At 37.5% G+C, this 20,826-nt stretch overlaps 1 pseudogene; it reads left to right on the top strand.

Annotated features, from left to right (window-relative positions):
• The first annotated feature begins 1,388 nt into the window (after positions 1 to 1,388).
• LOC101658818 lies at positions 1,389 to 18,928 on the top strand (annotated as a pseudogene).
• The last annotated feature ends 1,898 nt before the right edge of the window (positions 18,929 to 20,826 follow it).

Below are 20,826 nucleotides of genomic sequence, written 5' to 3'. Positions count from 1 at the left end.
ATGTATGTGTTCTTCTGCTCAAGGTCAGTGGTAAAGTGATTTTTGTAGCGCTAGTTTTATTTTTGCATATTCTCTGAAGTGCTCTTTATCCAAGAAATCTGTAATCTCCCCTTCTATTTTTTGGAGAGATTGGCAGGATAGTTAATTCTCAGGCTGCAATTATTCTCCTTCAACTCCCTGAAGATGCTGTTCCATATTCTCCTCTTCATAGTTTCAGCTAATAAGTCCAAGCATATTCTTATCTGATTACCCTTATAAGTGATTTCATTTTATTCTCCAGCTGCCCTTATGATTTTCTCCATTTTACAAAGTTAGATCATTTGAATACTACATGCCTTGGTGTGTTCTTCTTGGGATTCAGTCTAATTTGTGTCCTCTCTGCTTCCTGGATGATTGTCAGATCCTCTTTTATCATATTGGGGAAGTTTTAGTCCAGGATTTCCCTTGCTATTTTGTCTGTTGATTTCATCATTACTTATTTCTCTGGTATCCCAATTATTTAGATATTGTTTCTATGCATCGTATAGCTCATTGTTGTCAGGTTTCCTTCAGCTTCTTTAATTATCTTGTTTGATTGTCTTTCGTGTTTATTGAATTCTGCTTTGTTATCTTCAAGGTTGCTGATATAGTTATCTGCTTCTTCCAGCCTGTTGGTGAGGTCTTTTACTGTCGTCTTTGTTTCTGCTGCATTGTCCCTTAACTCTTATATTTCCCTTTGGCATATGGACTCTCTCCTCTTCTATGTAAGTCACTAGGTTCAGGTCCTCTTCTGACACTGTTTTGGGTTTTTAAAATCATCTTATTGGGGGCTCATACAATTCACACATCCATCCATTGCCAGCACTTTTGTTTCTCTTGCTTGCTTGGAGTGGCTGTTGATGTGGGTTGTTGTCAGTGTAGCATTTTGTTGGATCTTGGTGCTATTTTTTGTGGAGTCCCAGCTGACAGGCATGGTGGGGGAGGGGGCCAAAGTAGGCGGCTAGTGGACATGGCAAGTGACTGGTGTTAGTGGGATGCCAGGGAGGTGGTCATTGGATGCAGGAAGGAGCCAGGGGGCATGTGGTGTCTGGGAAGCACATGTGGACAGATGAGGCAATCAGCCAATGTGAATGACCTGGGAAGTATCCTGCAGGTGCAGGAAGTGACCAGAAGACATGTGGGTGTCAGGGATACAGCATGCTGGGAAAGGCAGAAGCTGCTGTGTGCAGGGAGTCCAAGAAGCTGCTAGTGGGCCAAAAAAATGGCCTGTGGACATGGAGGAGCCCAGGCAACAGTCAATAAGCACAGAAAGTGGTCTGGTGGTGTGGGGAGCCAAGGAAGTGGCCTGTAGGTGCAGAAGGCTCCCAGCAGACTTGGGGGGTATATAAAGCATCCTGTGGGTGCAAGAAATGGGTGGTGGAGGTGTGAATCACAAAGGAGCAGGCTGTAGATGTGGGAAGAAGCTGGTAAGCATGAGGATGCCTAGAAGCAGCCAGTGAGCACAGGGAATTACCAATGGGTGTAGGGGTATCCAGAGAGCAGCTAGTGGGCACAGGGAGTTGCTGGTGGACTTGAGGAACAAGGGAACCCAGAAACATGGGAAGTGGCAATCAGTAATGCTTGGGGTCTGGCTACTACAAGAGGGGGAGGAGGAAGGTGGCGGATGTACAGTGTGGCCACTGGCAGCACTGTGGGCTCTGGCAACCATGGGAGAAGGAGAAGGGAGCAGCATTGGAGAGCCTGGAAAATGGTGCAGGTATCATGGATCTGTTGACTGCAGGCGAAGGAGGAGTGAGTGGCTGCAGAATACTGGGAAGCAACCTCTGGAAGCACCTCGGCTCTGGTGACAGTAAGCGGAGGAGGAGGAAGCAACTCAAGGGATCCAGGTATACTGGTTAGTGTTGTGTAAACCATAGGGCACCTCAACACATGCATGGATAGGTGGTGGGTGGCAGGGAAGCAAGGCACAGGGAGGTTTCTGGGGCTGGAGAGAACAAGGAAGCCTTGGCTTTGTCTCCCTGGCACTGGAAAGCAATGAGGGTCACTGTGCACATGTCTCTGGCATGGGAAACCCAGGGGGACCTGTGTTGTGATGATCACAGCCCAGTAATCTGTAGAGAAACCACCAAAAGTTTCCCCAGACACTGTAAGAACAGGACTAGGTCTAAAAGCCTCTGGTCAGTTCCCTCTCCCACAGGCCTGGCAAATACTCACAGGGAATTGCATATGGCTGCCCCAACCTCAGTGCCATCTTCATAGAAGTTCGTCACCAATACTCCTGTTTTAAAAGGAAACATTTCTTTATAAAAGCAATGGATGTAGGCTGTAAAGCAAAACCCTTCCAGATTGATTGCACAGGACATTAATGTTGTGGACACATCCCTAGCATCATCAACTATAAACTTGGATCATAGATATCTGAGACTTTAAAAAGAAGGCATATAAGATTTCTGTATGTAGCAGGGAACCAAAAGTTAAATATATATTACATCTTCATATTTACAAAATAAGGGATAAAATATGCTATTACATGTATGAATTTTGCAACATCGGCAAGCTGATTGTGATTTAACATGCTGTTGTGGTTGTCATTGCTGTCAAGTTGGTTCTGACTCATAACAACCTTGTGTTGTTGTTGTTAATGTGCCATCAAGTCAGTTCCATCTCATAGAAACTCTATGTACAACAGAATGAAACGTTCCCTGTCCTCTGCACCATCTTCACAATTATTCTTATATTTCAGCCCACTGTTGCATCTACTGTGTAAATCCATCTCTTGGGGAGCCTTCCTCTTTTCTGTTTCCCCTCTAGTTTACCTAACATGATGTACTTCTCCAGGAACTGGTTTCTCAGGATAATATGTCCAAAGTATGTAAAATGAAGTGTCCTAATCAGGCAGTATTCTTGGAGTATTCTTCACCAAAACCATAGTTCAAATTCATTGATTTTTCTCTGTTCTTCCTTATTTAATTTACAACTGTTACATGCTTCTCAGTGATTGAAAAGACAATGGCTTGGGTCAGATGTATCTTAATTCTCATAGTGACACCCTTGCTTTTCCCCACTCTAAAGAGGACTTAGCTAAGAGGATTTACCTAGTGCAATGTGTCATTTGATCTCTTTACTACTGCTTCTATGAACAACCCTTTGTTTATCACGATGTTACTTAACAGTCCACTTGTGAGGATTTTGGGCTTCTTTACATTGAGTTATAATCCATACTGAAGGTTACAACCCTTCATCTTCATAAGCATGCTTCAAGTCATCCTCCCTCTGAACAAACTAGTTTGTGTCCTCTGCATATAGCAGATTACTAATAAATCTTCCTCCAATCCTGCAGAACTCAGACCAGACAGGGATCATTCTCTAAATATTATTGTATTTAAGAATTGTTATAGCCACTGTGTCCATATGTCCTCATTTTTGCTGACAGCCAACTTTACCAAGCATGATGTCTTTTTCAGAGATTGGTCTCTCCTGATAAACTGTCTTAAATATGTGACAAAGTCTAGCTATCTTTGCTTCTAATAAGTATTCTGACTGTACTTCCAACAAGACAGATTTAAGTATTCTTCTATCAATCTATGGTACTTTCAATATTCTTCATCAACATTATATTTTAAATGCATCAGTTCTTCTCTAGTCTTCTTATTTCATTGTCCAACTTTCACATACATCTGAAGCAATTTAAAATATCATAGTTTCAGTCAGGTGCACATAAGCCTCCAAAGCGGCAGCTTTGCTCTTTTGAGTTTTAAAAATATCTTGAACAACACATTTGGCCAATTCACATAGTCTAATTTTTTTTTTTTACTGTTGCTTGCACGAACATTGCTTGTGGATCCAAGTACAATAAAATCCTTGAAAACTTCCATCTTTTTTCTATTTATTATGATGGCTATTGGTCTAGTTGGGCGTATTTGTGTTTTCTTTACAGGGAGTTGTAATCCATACTAGAAGTTATGGTCTTTGATATTTAGCAGTAAATATGTCGTCTTCTTTTCACTTGCAGAATACAAGATTGTGTATCTGTATATCACAGCTTATTACTGAGCCTTCCTCTAATCCTAATGACACATTCTTTTTTCATATAGTTGAGATTTTCAGAGTATTTGTTCAACATACAGACTGCATAAATATAATGAAAGGATTCAACTTTAACACAGATCTTCCCTGACTGTATACAGGTAGCATCTCCTCGTCCTATTTTAACAACTTCCACAGGTTCCTGATGAGCACAATTAAGTATTCTGAAATTCCATTTCTTTATCATGTATTTATAGTCCTTTTTGTTACATACATTATAGATGCCTTTATATTGCCAATAAAGTACAACAACATGTCAAGCAAGAGCATCTATAATCAGCAAAGATATAACTCATGCCATGTACTCTTCTAGATCTAGCTTGAATATCTGGCATCTACCTGTTAATATATATATTTCAACCATTTTAAAATTATCTTTAGTAAAATTTTACTTGAATGTCATCTTAATGATATTGTTCAATAATTTCTCAATTGTATTGGGTCCCCTTTCTTTGGGATGGGCACAAATGTAGATCTCTTCCAGTTGCTTGGACATGTAACCATATGTGCCATACATGAGTGAGTATTGAATCAGTTTAATGAAACATTTCAACTGTTATTTTCTCAATTCCTTGAATTGTGTTTTAACTTGAGACCTGACACTTTGCACTAGATAACAGAGAAGTATTGGCCTGCTAATCACAGGGTCAGTAGTTCAAACGCACCAGCCACTCCTCAGAATAAAGAGGTCATCTGTTCTTATGAATATTTAAAAAATCTCTAAGTCCTATATAGATTCATTGTGAAAGGTGAGGCTATATGCTCCTGTAAATATGTTCTAAGCCTCAATATCCTAATAGAGTCACACAAATCAGAATCAGCTAGATGATACTAGGTTTGGTTTGGATTTGTTTTATTTTGGTTTGTTTCATTTTTCACAAATGCCTTCAATGTTGTTTGGACTTTTTTCCTTCAATACTGTTGACTCTTGACCATATGCTGCTTCTTAAAATGATTGAATATCAACCAATTATTTTTGTTACATTAACTGTATCTCTTCCACATTATTTTGATGCTTCCTGCATCATTCAGCATTATGCCCATAGTACCCTTCAATAGTGTACCTTGAGGCATGGATTTTTTTCTTCAGTTCTTTCAGCGTGGCAGTGTTATCTTCCAGTTAGCTTCCAAAACTGTTTTTGAAAGGGTCTCTAAATTTAGATGGCCTCTAAATTCAACTTAGCCTATACTCATGGTTAAATTTTGCCTCTTACAAACTAGTTTTAATGTTTTTTTCACCTTAAATTGAACTTGCATATGAGTAATTGATGGTCTATTACACAGGAAAGTCATGGTCTTGTTTCAGCTGATGATCATGAGCTTCTCCATAGTGTCTTCTGATAGATGTTCTTCCAATTTTTATTTTTATTATATTTAATAATTTTCTTGGCACATAATCCACATATCATGCAACTCAATAGTTCTGTCATATCAAAAAGAGCTGCACAATCATTACCGCAATCAATTTTAGAACATCTTCTTCTGTTTTGTACTCATTGCTCTTTAGCTCCTCATTCCACTCCCCACAACCTTCCCTTGCATACTCCTCCCAAAAGTATTAATTCCAGTAGTGTCTCTATAGATTTACCAAACCTGGATATCATATACAAAAAAACATATAAAACAACAATAACAAAGCTAGCAATAACAAAGTGAAACAGACAAGCCTCAACTTGAAAAAAAGTCAGAAAAATATTAAAAACTAGAACAACTGAAAATAGATCAAAAGGGAGATCAACTGGTAAAGTGTTAAAGTTTTACCTAACTGCCTCTGCAGTAATCTACTTTCTAATCCACTCTGCATAATAGCTATGCTATTCATGTCCATGGTCTGTGGTCAGAGGGATTCAACAGAAGCTTAATCCAACTGCATTTCCCCTTCACTTACTTTTTAGCTGAAACAACTTATAAGTGGGTCAAAAATAAGATCAAATGATATTACATCTTAGCCTAATTATAACTTCCATAATCCACTTTACAATGTTCTCTGTCTAATAAAATAACAATGATAACTCTAAAAACCAGAGACATATGTAAATCATAGATATAAGAATGAATTTGGGATTGCACTTAATTCTAGACCCAATCTAAGCAAAAATAATTCTTATGACATATCCCTGCTTGATGAAGAGATCACTGAAGATATTAATGCTATAGCAAAATGTGGCAAAGAAACAAGATGTCTGATTATCAGAAAGAATAGCTCTGGGGTCTTAAAATTTTGTCCTTAAGTAAGCAGCCATCTAAGCAAGGCATCAACTATATCCACATGGAAGAAGCACATCAACCCGTGTGATCCAAGTATTTCAAGTAATGTAATCCAAATCTGAAGGAAGAATGGCATCAGGGTTTAAAGTGTGAATACCTGGCTTGCAGAAAGTTGTGAAGGAAAGTGGAAGCCCAAAATCCATTTGCAGGTTCCACACATAGATTAAGCCTCCAGCGAGTTCGCCCTGACCACCTCAAGGGATGTGAAGAGCCTGGTTGTCAGACAGAGATATAGTCAAATTTATTCCTGTCGTTACTTATAGTCATCATTTTTGTTGTTGTAAAAAAAAAAAAAACAACTATCGGTAATAAATAAGTAATAGATTCTGAAAACATTCTATCATAAAATCTTCAGCTATGTGTCTTTCATGAAGACTATATTTTCCAAGTTCTTTTCCTTCCATTTTGTTTCCAATGTTTACTTGTCAATCATCAGTAGCAATCAATGTATCTTGATTACATATTTCATAAATTTCTGGCTGGAAAATGTGGTGCATTTTTCAATTTTTTCATTACTATCTTCGGTGGTTGGTGTGCACATTTGAATGGTTGTAGGTGTATAGATCTTACTATATTGCAAGATAAAATTTTAAATACTTTTTGAAAATGAATATGATGCTATTCTTCTTAAGTTCCTGGAATAATAAACTATATAATTATCTGATTCAAAATTACCTATAACAATCCATTTCAGTTTACTGTGCCTAGGATATTAATACATTCCATTTCTCTATGATTCATACTATGTATATTTCACATTCCAATTATTAATGGATGTTTGTAATTGTATTCTGATTTTGAGCCCAACTTTATGAGCAGATTTTTGCTCTCAGATTAAGAGCAAACGCAGATTCTAGAACTTTGCTCCATCTACATCAATAAGATTGTATCTACTTCAAGGAGTCAAATGTATTTGGAGTGCCTTCACACATGAGGAGCTCATTTTTAAGCAGTAAATCAGACAATGTTTTATTGCTATTCTTAAGATTATCAGTGAGTAATCCCTCTGAAGTGGACCACCTATTCCTCTCTTCTATACTGTTCTCCTTCTGGAAGCTCCACTTCAAACTGTCGATAATTTGAAATACTGATGGCATAGCTTCTAGCATCACAACAAACACAGAAACCACCATTGTATGGCAATATAACAGATGACTGGGAATTTAAGATGCACATTTTTTGTCTGTAAAGCTGTACCACTCTTCTAGGAGCTCTGATGGTGCAGTAGGTTATGTGTTGGGCTGCTAACCACAAAGTTAGCAGTTTAAACCTGCCAGTCCAGGGGAGAAAGAAGAGGCTTTCTATTCCCAGAGTTACAATCTTGGAAACTCACAAAGGCAAATCTATGCTGTCCTATAGAATCACTATGAATTTGAATGAACTAAATTTCAGTGAGTTTTTTGCTCACTCTTCTTGGTTATTTTTAAATGGGAGATATAATCAATAGATAAATATTTGCCTACTCTCAGATTAAGAGGTTTTCCAAACCAATATTCTATTTTCATGGACAACATCATATATAGGAAAAGGAAAATAGTTAGATTTCAGAAAATGTGTATTTAAAACCTGCTTTTTAAAACTTACTTTTGGGGGATGGGGGAGGGGGGCCACCAAAAAAAAAAACAAACAACTTACTTTCTGAAAACAGAAAAGTAAAATTATGCACGGAGTGATCATTATATCATTTTAAAGACTCAGTTCTAAACACTCACGAAGAAGCATTGGAGTCCTATTTTTAATGAACTGAGAAATGCTCTACCTTCTTTTTATTAGTATTTCCATAAATGACAACGCTCATCGTAATTGTTGATTTTTTATTAATTAAAATGTATCTAAAACATTTCTCTATCATAAATGTGTGTCTTACATGGATAAATTAGATAGTTTAAGTTACTTAATTTGGTCATAAGTCTAATGTCACACCTTTGAACATCCATCTCAGACTATCAATTACAATAACTAATTACTAACTCCCTCAAACCTCCCAGAATATAGAGCTTACATCTCCACTACTAATAATCAGCATGTCATTCCAGAGTGTACTTCTTTCTTTAGTATATGGAGCTCTGTATACATGTCATATCTATAAGTTGCCCTCTGCTCCAATATTTTTGTTCAAAAATTGCAACACCTTTCTCACAACAACAAAAACAGACAGTAGCAAAAAAATCAATATTTTTTTAAATGCCATTTATTTACACAATCATCTCCCAGTTAGTTCCTTAAGAAAGGCAGTAGAGTAGGGATGACATAAGATTTTTCTAGAGTTTTTTGACATATGAGGAAAATTATGTTAGGGTTCTCTAGAGAAACAAAACCAGGACACAAATGATTTTATATATATTTATATAGATAGATATATAGCATAAGAAATAAACAGCTCATTAATCTATAAAGCAGTACAAATGGCTCAGTGTAACTCACTTCCATGAGACAGCTAATATACTGGCAGTCCTTCAAGTCTTGAGGCCACTGGGCAGTCCTCTGTAGAGCAATTCAGGCTATCCAGCCACAGGCAGGAAATAGCAAGGCAGGTCACCAACAGTCAGCCAGATGACAGGGTCTAACAGTCCCCAGCTCAGATAGCATGGCGAAGGCATCCGCACACTGATCCAATCAGCAAAGAGCGAGAGACAAGAAAGGTGAGGATCGCTGAACCATTTATCTCTATGCCCTTCAATTAATCCCACATGTGTTCATTGGCCATGCTTGCACAATAAACCTACCTAATCACAAAAAAGCATAGTCTACTAGGAGTCAGACAAATAAATATGAGGAGAAAATAATTCTGGAGGGGAGCTGGAGACAAAGGCAAGAATTTGGAAAACATCAAGCATTTAATCTGTATGACTGTGTATTCCAATTTGGGAAGTATAAGTATGACCATGGCATATCTTTAAGAACAGAATTATAGTGGTCTCCTGGCATCAGAAAGGATAGTTTTTCTGTGAAGAAGTAATCATTGATAGTACTGGAATGGAAATCTGGAGTGTTTTGGACTTTGTCTTTAACATATTGTGCAGTGTGGGTAAACTTATCCCTTTTCCCCACCCCAATTCCGTCTTCGGGGACCTAATTTCTTCATTTCCACAAACCTTTTTGGAAAAAATCCATATAGCAAATGTTGTAGGCTTCATGTGAGAGATAGATGTCACAATCAACTCTGCTGCTGTAGCATTAAAGTAGTCATAGACATTATGCATATAACTGCTGGTAGAAAAGTTCCAATAAAACTTTATTTGCGAAAACAGGCAGTAGGCTCAGTTAGTACATGGGCAATTGTTTGTCCACTTCTCAACTAATAAGAACAATAACAACAATCTAAGAATATTAAAGAAGACAGTTTCTAATTATCATTTCATGTCTATAAAATTTTACATTATTTCTACAGGGACAGGCAGTGCCTGGACCATGGGATGTATAAGGCCTGCAAAATCATCAATACCAATAACATAACATACCTAACCAAAGAAAATAATTCTTTCTCTCACATTAGTGGTGAATTAATTAAATGTTTGACCAGCATGGCCCTCCAATGATGCTACAAATATCCAAATGGCTCTTGGAAGAGAAAAGTTTCCCATCCCTTCATGTAATGGTAAATTTTTGGCTATTTGTTTTGTTCTTGTTATTTTTTGTTCATCTGTGTTATTTAATTTGTTGATATTTAACAAACTATCTGAGGTTAAAAAAAAAATCTCATCACTCTCATTTCTTTGGAGTTTTATTCTTCCAAAGAAAGATTTGTTTGTTTTTCTAGAAGTCCACAATGCTTTCAATATTCTTCACCAACACCAACTTCAAATGAATAAATTCCTTGAGTTTCCTTAATCTATCAGTTTCATTTACATGTAAGGGGATTTAAAATTCCATAATATGGGTCAAGCACACCTTGTTCCTCAAAGTGACATCTTTAGTCTCTGACACTTTAAATTAGTCCTTGAGTGTTAATTAAGTATCCAAGTATAATGATTAATTAATTAATTACTTCAATCATTTCCCCATTTATCTTGATGTCATCTATTGGATCAGTTGTGATGATTCTTTTATTTCTTTGCACTGAGTTGAAACCCAGACTGTCTTTGATCTTCACCAGTGTTTCAAATTCTCTGTCTTCAGCAAGCAAGGTTTTTATCATCTGCATATCACAGGAGATTAATAATAAGCTTTCTTCCAATCTTACTGCCATGTTCCTTTTTATATAATTCATCTTCTCAGATTATTTGCTCAGAATACAGGTGGTGTAATATGGTGAAAATATATAATCCTGACACACACATTTCTTGATTTTTAAACCATGTAATATTCCCTTGTTTGGTTCAAATGACTTCAGGGTCTACAAACAGGTTTCACAATTGCGCTCACTCATAATTAAGTATTCTAGAATTAAAAATCTTACAATGTTATACATAGTTTGTTATGATTCATACAATCAATGTCTTTGTATGCTGCTGTTGTTAGGTACCATCGAGTCAGTTCCTACCCATAGCACAACAGAAGGAAGCATCACAAGATACTGATCTATCCTCACCAATATTCAGATGCCCGAGCCCATCATTGCAGTCACTGTGTCAATTCATCTTCATTAGGTTGAGAGATGTCCTCTTTTTAAATGCCCCTCCATTTTACCAAGCATAAGGTCCTTCTCCAGAGACTGGTCGCTCCTGAAAATATGTCCAAAGCATGTAGGCTAAGTCTTGCCATCCTTGCCTCTAGGAATCACTCTGGCCGTACTTCTTCCAAGACAGGCTTGTTTGTCTTTTAGCAGTCCATGGTACTTTCAATATTCTTCTCCAGTACTACAATTCAAATGAATCAATTATTTTGTGTTTTTCCTTACAACTTTCTTTTTTTTAATCATTTTATTGGGGGCTCATAAAACTCTTATCACAATCCATACATACATCCATTGTGTCAAGCGCATCTGCACATTTGTTGTCATCATCATTCTGAAAACATTTGCTTTCTACTTGAGCCCTTAACATAAGCTCCTCGTTTTACCCCTTCCGTCCCCACTCCCCAGTCCCTCAGGAACCCTTGATAATTTATAAATTATTATTATTTTGTCATATCTTACATTGTCCAATGTCTCCCTCCACCACTCTTCTGTTGTCCATCCCCCAGGGAGGAGGTTATACATAGATTCTTGTTATCAGTTCCCCCTTTCTACCACACCTTCCTTCCACCCTCCAGGTATCACCACTCTCACCACTGGTCCTGAAGGGATCATCTGTCCTGGATTCCCTGTGTTTCCATTTCCTGTCTGTACCAGTGTGCATCCTCTGTTCTAGCCGGATTTGTAAGGTAGAATTGGGATCATGATAGTGCAGGGAGGAAGCATTGAAGAACTAGAGGAAAGTTGTATGTTTCATTGTTGCTACCCTGCACCCTGACTGGCTTCTCTCCTCCCCGTGACCCTTCCATAAGGGGATGTCCAGTTGTCTACAGATGGGCTTTCGGTCTCCACTCCGCACTCTCCCCCTCATTTAAAATGATATGATTTTTTGTTCTTTGATGCCTGATACATGCATATGAGGAAAATACCATACATAACTTGAGTCTGGCGCAACATAGACCTCAAACTAAGAGCTTTGCTTTTCAGTACTCAAAAAAAACCTAGTGCAGCAGATTTACCTAATAAAACTTATCTTTTGATCTCTTGACTGGTGCTTCCAAGAGCATTGATTTTAGATCCAAGCAAGTTGAAATCACTGACAAGTCCTCCTCACTTTCAGCAACCAAGTGAACAAGTATGGTGAGAGGATACAACCCTGTCACATATCTTTCCTAATTTTAACCCATGCAGTTTTCCTTTGTTCCAGTCCCATAACTGTCTCTTGCTCAAAGGACAAGTTCCATATGAGTGCAATCAAGTGTTCTGGAATTCCCAGTCTTCTCAAGACTATCCATAGTTTATTATAGTCCGTAAGTTCAAATGCCTTGGCATAGTTAATAAAACACAGATAAATATGTTTCTGGTATTCTCTGCTTTCAACCAAGACCCAGCTGACATCAGCAATGATAACCCTTATTCCATGTCCTCTTCTGAATCTGACCTAAACCTCTGGTAGTTCTTTCAATGTACTTCTGTAACTGTTGTTGGATGATCTTCAACAAAATTTTATTTTTATGTGATATCTATGATATTACTCTATAGTTTGAGCATTCTGTTTGGTCACCTTTCTTTAGAGTAGACACAAATATGGATATTTTCCAGTCAGTTGGCCAAGTAGATCTCTTGAAAATTTCTTGGTATAGATGAGAGAGTGCTGCCAGGGCTTTATTAGCTTGTTGAAAGCTTTTGCATAGTCACTTAAATACAATAAAACAGCTTTCTGCTATTCCATTATCAGCCAACATCCTTCTGACATCAGCAGTGATATCCTTCATGCCATATCCTCTTCTAAATCCTGCCTGAATTTCTGGCAGCTTCCTGTTAATGTACTGCTGAAACCATTTTGGATCTATATTCAGCAAAAATTTACTTTCATGTGATAATAATAATGTTGATACACGTGGATTAAGCCTCTGATGAATCCCTCTCATCATAATGAATGAGGACTTGAATAGCCTTGTGCATTAGAAAGTGGTTTATTGCAGATGTAGTTAGGTTGAAATTTAACACCTTATCATTTGATCGCCCTTTTGACCAATTTGAAATTTGTTCTAGTTTTTAGTATTTTCTGCTTTCTTTCTTTTCTTCTCTCTCTTTTTTTAAATTAGGATTTAACACATATATCATATCATTCCATATTTCAATCACATCAAGTAGAATTATACAATTGCTACCACAATCAGGTTCCAAAAATTCTTTTTCTACATGGACTCCTTGACATCGTTTCCCTTTTACCCCACCTTTTACCTTGCTTTCTTTTTGATTGAGGTTTTTCTCTGTTTTACTTTGCCATTGGTAGTTGTTTGTTTGTTTGTTTTGTATCTTTTTCTGTATATAAAATTCAGGATAGGTAAATCTATAGAAAATGTAACTGGACTAATCATTTCTTGGGCACATATATAGATCTCTTCTAGTTAGCTGACCAGGTAACTGTCTTCCAAATTTTATTACATATAGTAGTGAGTGCTTCCAGTGATTAATCAATTTGTGGAAACATTTCAATTGGCATTTTATCAATTCCTGTTACCTTGTTTTCACTAATGCCTTCAGTGGAGCTTTGGTTTCTTTCCTTGATACCATTGGTTTCTGATCATATGCTACTTCTTGAAATGGTTGAACATAAACCAATCATTTTGAGTACATTGACTCTATGCTTTCCTTCCATATTATTTTAATATTTCCTACCTTGTTCAATATTTCATAGTCACTTCAGACTCATAGCCATCCTATGTACAACAATCTCACACGTATTGTTATCTTTGAGCCCACTGTTGCAGCCATTATGTCAATCCATCTTGTCCAGGGTCTGTCTTTTTTGCTGCCCTTCTACTTTAAGAAGAATGATGTCTTTTTGCAGAAATTAATCTTTCTTGATAACATGTCCAAAGTACATGAGGTGAAATCTTGCCACCCTCACTTCTAAGGAGCATTTTGCCTGTAGAATTCCACTTAAAATTAGAACTCGAAGCTCATATTTTTCTTCAATTCTTTCAGTTTGAGATATACTGAGAGTATTCCACCTTTTTGACCTTAGAACTCTGAGTCTTGGCACATTTCATTATAATGCTTGGAGCTCTCGAGCTATTCTTTAATATCTTTTGCTTGGTATCTTCATTTCATCATTTTCCATTAGTGTTAGCTACTCAAGAGCAAGTTTCAGACTTTCTTCTGACATTCACTTTGGTCTTTTCTTTCTTTCCTGTCCCCTGAACAATATGTCTCACGAGGAATAAAAGTTGTAAGCCTCTGACTTCAAAACTTCCCACAATCCGCTATCTCATAAAAATGAGTGAATTCTGCCAAATTTATTTATTATCATAATCCTCACAGATTAGAGAGCTCCACTGAATGTTGTAAAGGAGTAAATTCACATGGGTTCATCCAATTTAAATGTTTTACATTCTTTCTTTTATTTGAGAACCTTGGTACATGTTTTATAAAAAAAAGTATCTAAGTGCTTTTTAAAAATGACTCCAAGTGAATATTTTTAAACATTACTTCTGACAAAATACCAAAAACAATTCAAAGTGTATTGTGAATATTCTACCCTCTACCTACCATTCCAAAACAGATGTTACTATCACTCAGCATTCATCCACAGGATTCACTTTATCTTGTTCAGTGGTCATATGTTTTAGATATTGGAAATTCAGTACCAAAGTTGAATAGTCTTTCTCCAAGTTCTTTGTCATCACTGTTTCCCTATCCTCTTACCCCGTCTCCTGAAATGTTTGAGAATGCCAAAGAATAATCAAATGAGTTATTTGTGACATTTCCCTTTGCTAATGGTTATTTCCAGAATATCAAGCTAAGTAAAAGCTTATTTAAAGTTAGGTGGTTTCATGTATACACAAATTAGTAGCAGCTGCCTACTCAATCACAGTCCCAATAAGTCATTGTAGTCCCTAGGGTAGATGTCATGGCAAATCCAATTGGAAAATCCAAAAGATGTCAGTACAAAAGTTTATTGAACACATAAATAACAATTGAGTCAGTCTTGATATCTGTTTTTTGTTCAACCACATACTGACTGAAAAGGGACAAGTGTTACCCACTTATTAATATTCTGCCTTAGTTGAAAATATTTTAAAAATTTTTCAACTATATTTGCATAAATCCCCGGGTTAAGTCAATTATAAACTGCAATTTTCCTGTGATCTCAAGTGAACTCTATTTAAAATAAACAGTCACAAACAAAATGTAACTGAAAATGGCATATCTCCAGAAGGAGAAATATTGCAAGTCTCTATCTTTCAATTTCCCAGAATTTGCCATATGGATGTTGAAATAAGTAATATAAAAAAATCAACTATCATGGCTCAGAACCATTTGGTTATCTTGGGAATCACAGGGGAGGTGAATAAACCTCTCTGTGTAATGTATCAAAACTTATTTCTGAATGACTTGACTGATATATTCCTTGTGTCACCCTCTGTTCTCCTCTGAATCCTCTAAACAAATGATCTTGTTGTTCATTTGCTTGCCTTTGCACTCACCTTACTCATTGAATGAGCTTGATGCGTTAACTCAGGCACTTTCCTGTTGTATTATTCTCTGATGGGAAGCCTAACATCTTCCATGAGCACTGCCATAGAAAGACTTCTGACATATAGTGCATTTAATCATGAGACTCTACCAACAGAGACATAGTTGATTTTAACAAAGGTAAGGGTCTGACTGAAAAGCAATAAAATAAATCTATGGAATAACCAACAACCTGTATGCTTGCCTGGTACAAGATATTAGTTCAATTATACTGACAGTGTGATTCAAAGCTACTATTGAATCCACACTTATGGAATTTAAATGTGAACCATGCTAAAGAGTTTGCTATGAATAACCAGGGCAGAAGTTCTAAGGAGTGAGTTGGTATTCTAAATACCAGTATAAGTAGCAGAGGAAAGTTTACTTGCCCCAATGACAGCTAGCAGCAAGAGAAAGTGCTCACAGAAAAAACCTGGAACCCAAATCCTCAAACTTATGTCTCTCTGTACTTACTCTTATCTTTTCTGTTTTCCCATATCTCTAAAACAGCCCCATTTACCTAAGAAATTCTAAGTTTGTCTATTTCTTGCATCCTCTATTAGTTAGGACCTTGACTTCTCTCCTCCTCAGTTCTTATTGTCCCACCAGGAGAATCACATTCATTAAGCTTCTAGAAGTTAAAATGAAAAGAAAAATATCCCACATAATTAGGCATTGGCATCACTAAGTGGATGTGAGATACATGGATCAAACCAGATGATATTGCAAGAGGAGGTGAGACCCAAATGACTTATGTCTAAAATATTTGCATAGTGTTTCAACAGAACTTTATTATTTTTTATAAAAGTATACTTGTAATTAATTATAACATAATTAACATTTTTCATAAATTCTGTTTATAGGCATCAATATACCTACAAGGCTAAAACACTATGCAAATTCACTTTTTGAATTTTCTATTACACTCTCATCAGAGTTTTCATTATTACCCAATTACAGTGATGCTTTAGAATCCAGGGTCTTATATGCATATAGAAGTATGAGATGTACTCCATACTGAAGATTGGAGGAAGACTTATTAACAATCTGTAGTATAACATGACAGAAACATGCTTGCTTCAGCAAGGAAGACTTGAGATATTTTCTGATGAAGATCAAGGACTGCAGTCTTCAATATGGATTACGCCTCAATGTCAATAATACCAAATTTTAAAAAATAATAATACCAAAATCCTCACAACTCGAACAATATGGAACATTATGATAAATGGAGAAAAACTTGAAGCTGTCAATGGTTGCATTTTGCTTGGAACCACAATCAATGCTCTTGGAAGCAGTAGTAAAGAAATCAAAAGATATGTTCGATGGGATAAATCTACTGCACAAGACCTCTTCAGAGTACTGAAAAACAAGGATGTTATTTTGAGAACTAAGGTGCACCTGACCCAAGTATTTTCAATAACTTTGTACACATGTGAATGTTGCACATTGAATAAAAAGACCTAAGAAGAATCAATGCACTGGAGTTGTGGTGCTGGAGAAGACAGTTGAAAGTACCATGGGCTACTAAAAGGACAAATCAATCTATCTTGGAAAAAGTACAGCCAGATTACTCCTTACAGGCTCGAGTGGTAAGACTTGGTCTTACATACTTTGGAGAGAATAGTCCCTAGAGAAGGACATCATGTTTGGTACAGTAGGGAGGGCTTCAAAAAAGTGGGAGGCCCTCAAAGAGATGGATTGACACAGTGACTGCAACAGTGGGCTCAAGCATAGGAACAAGGGTGAGGATGGGGCAGGACTGAGCCATGTTTCATTCTATTGTACATAGATAGGATCACTCTGGTTTGGGAACGACTTGATGGCAGCTAACAACAATAATAACATTGTGATCATTAATATATGAAAAACTGTAACAATAACTTTTTGAAAATTAAGTAATAAAAGGAGAAAAATTAAAAAGGCTTCTACGCAACTACAAAATTATTGTAACTAATAATGATTATGTTCAATGGGGAAACATTTTACAAAGAAATTTTGTTAGTATTCATATAATTCAAGAAATATGACATTCTTTTTCTCAACGGGTTTACTGCCAGAATACAGGTGTTGCTGAAAACCATCTCAAAAACCTAAGCCAAAATGGAAAGGAGAAAACTCATGTCAACATTGTTGTCATTGGATATGTTGATTCTGGCAAGTCCACCACCACAGGTCATCTGATCTACCAATGTGGTGGAATTGGCTAAAGAATCACAAAAAATTTTGAGTTGGAAGCTGCTGAGATGGGAAAGGAAGTATGGCTGGTTTGGGATAAGCTGAAAGCTGAACGTGAATGTAGCATCACCACTGATATCTTTCTGTGGGATTTGAGACCAGCAAGAACTACGTGACCATCATTGATTCTCCTGAACATAGGTACTTTATTAAAAGCATGATTAAAGGAACATCACAGACTGACTGTACTGTCCTCATTGTTGCTGCTGGTGTTGGTGAATTTGAAGCTGGTATCTCCAAGAATGGGCACACCTGTGAGCATGCCCTTCTGGCTTACACACTGCGTGTGAAACAGCTAATTGTTGGTGTTAACAAAGTGGATTCTTATGAGCCATCTTACAGCCAGAAGAAATATGAGGAAATCATTAGGGAAGTCAGCACCTACATTCAGTAGCATTTGTGCCTATTTCTGGTTAGAATAGTGATGACATGCTGGAGCTAAGTGCTAATAAAATATGACTGCGTTCAAGGGATGGAAGTGTACCCATGAAAGGAAGGCAATGTCAGTGGGACCACACTGCTTGAAGCTCTGAATTACATTCTGCCCCCAACTCACCCAACTGACAAGCCCCTTGGCCTACGTCTCCAGGATGTCTACAAAATTGGAGGTATTGACACTGGTCCTGTGGGCAAAGTGGAAACTGGTGTCTGGAAACCTGGCATGGTGGTCACCTTTGCTCCAATGTTACCACTGAAGTTAAAGCTGTTAAAATTCACCAGGAAGCTTTGAGTGAAGCTCTGACTGAGGACAAGGTAGGCTTCAATGTCAAGAACATCTCTGTCAAAGGTGTTCACTGTGGCAATGGGGCTGGTGACAGCAAAATTGATGCACCAATGGAAGGAGCTGGCTTCACTACTTAGGTGATCATCCTAAACCATCCAGGCCACATCATTGATGGGTATACACCTGTGTTGGATTGACATGCTGTCCACATTGCTTGCAAGTTTGCTGAGCTCAAAGAGAAGATTGATCGCTGTTCTGGCAAGAAGCTGGAAGATGGCCCCAAATTCTTGAAGTCTGAAGATGCTGCCATCATTGACATGATACCTGGCAAGCCTATGTGTGTGGAGAGCTTCTCTGACTCTCCTCCTCTAGGTTGTGTTGTTGTTCGAGATACGAGACAAACAGTTGCTGTAGGTATCATCAAGGCAGTGGACAAGGCTGCTGGGGCTGGCAATGTCACCCGGTTTGTCCCAAAGGCTCAGAAGACTAAATGAATATTACTGATAACACCTGTCACCCCCATCTTAATCAGTAGAGGAAGAGCAGTCTCAGAACTGTTCACCTCAATTCGTCATTTAAGTTTAATGGTAAAAGATTGGTTAATGAGAACACTGCATTGTAAAACTTTCAGAAGGAAAGGAATGTTTTTTGGACCATGTGTCTCCTTTTTGTGTGGTAGTTTTGAGTTAGTAGATTTTTAATCAGTACTTTAAAAAAAATCATTTTATTAGGGGCTCTTACAGCTCTCACAACATTCCATACATCAAATGTAACAAGTATATTTGTACATATGTTGCCATCATCATTTTCTAAATAATTACTTTCTATTTTTAGCCCTTGGCATCAGCTCTCCTCCCTCCCCCTTGTGGCCCTTGATAAGTAATAAATTATTATTATTTTCATATCTTATACCGACCACTGTCTCCCTTCACCCACGTTTCTGTTATTCATCCCACTCTGGGGGTAGGGGTAAAGGTCGGGGAGGTATGCATCAATCATGGCAATCTGTTCCCCCTTCCTCCATTCTTCCCTACACCTTCCCACTAACCTCCTGATGTCGCTACTCCCCTTTCTGCTCCTGACCTTGATTCCATGTATTATGAGCTCCTTTCTGTACTTGTGTACAAACTCTGGTCTAGCCTGAACTGAAAGGCAGGACTGGGGTCATTATAGTGGGAAGTGAGGAAGCCTCAAGGAACCAGTGGAGTATTGTGCTTCATTGGTGCTATACTATGCCATGGTTGATTCATTTGTGAACCTTCGGGGGGGATGTCCCATTGTCTACAGATGGGTTTGGGGCCTCTGCTCCAATCCCCCTCATTCTCAATGATATGTTTTTGTTTATTTGTTTGTTTGTTTGTTTGTTTGGGGTCTTCTGATGCCTGTTACCTGATCCTGTCAACACCTCATGGTCACATAGGCTGGTGTGCTTCTTCCATGTAGGCTGGTTGCTTCTCTGCTAAATGGCCTTTAAGACTCCAGACACTATATTTTTTGATAGACAGGCACCATCAGCTTTCTTCTCCACATTTGTTTATGCACCCATTTTGTCTTCCATAATGTATTGTAATATAAATATAGTATGTATGTAGGCCAATATCTCTATTTTTATGAATTATTATACTAACATAAGTACACACGTAACTTTATACCTCTATCCATAACTTTACATCCTAGATCTTTCCACTGTTTCCTTTTACCTTTTCTCCTGCCCCACCATCATGCTTATCAGTACTATTTAAATGGAAAACAACTTGGCCAAAAATTTATCAAGAATTTTGAGACCCATTAAAACAAAATTTAATGAGAAAAAATATTACAAATATTACATGTAAGCAATTTAAAACTATACCACATAGTTATGAAGAATGATACTAAATATTACTGAGGATTTTTAATGCTCTGGTGGACCATGGACTACTAGAAGTCTTTGGGTGAAGGGAGTAACACCATGAGTCACCATCCTGGGTAACACCAGCCCCACTGATGCCACTATCACTTGTCCACTCATCACTAGACTTTATTGCCTTGGAGACCTTTGCACACTTCCCCAACAGGAACTGCCCCTAGGAAGCAGATAGTTCATTTACCCCCAAATATCTATAGCAAACGGGATCGCTACTTTAGTGGATAGGAAGACACCAATCTAAAATTTAGGAAAATAGAAAACTAAAACAATGCCAAACCCATCACAGTCAACTTAATTATAATTCACTGATAGCCTATAGGGCAGAATAGAATGTCCTCAGGGATTCCAAGGCTATCAATTGTTACAAAAGTGGACTGCTAAATATTTCTCTGTGGAGTGATTGATGGGTTCAAACTCCAGCCTCTGGTTGGTATGATGTCACCAGAGCTTCTTTAGTGACATCGAAGCATCATGTGCACCTAT

This window comes from Echinops telfairi, unplaced genomic scaffold (assembly GCF_000313985.2).
Source record: "Echinops telfairi isolate 266 unplaced genomic scaffold, ASM31398v2 ScPeMD7_3509;HRSCAF=4178, whole genome shotgun sequence".
NCBI classification, from domain to species: domain Eukaryota; kingdom Metazoa; phylum Chordata; class Mammalia; order Afrosoricida; family Tenrecidae; genus Echinops; species Echinops telfairi.
This window is presented reverse-complemented; position numbering and strand designations above follow the sequence as displayed.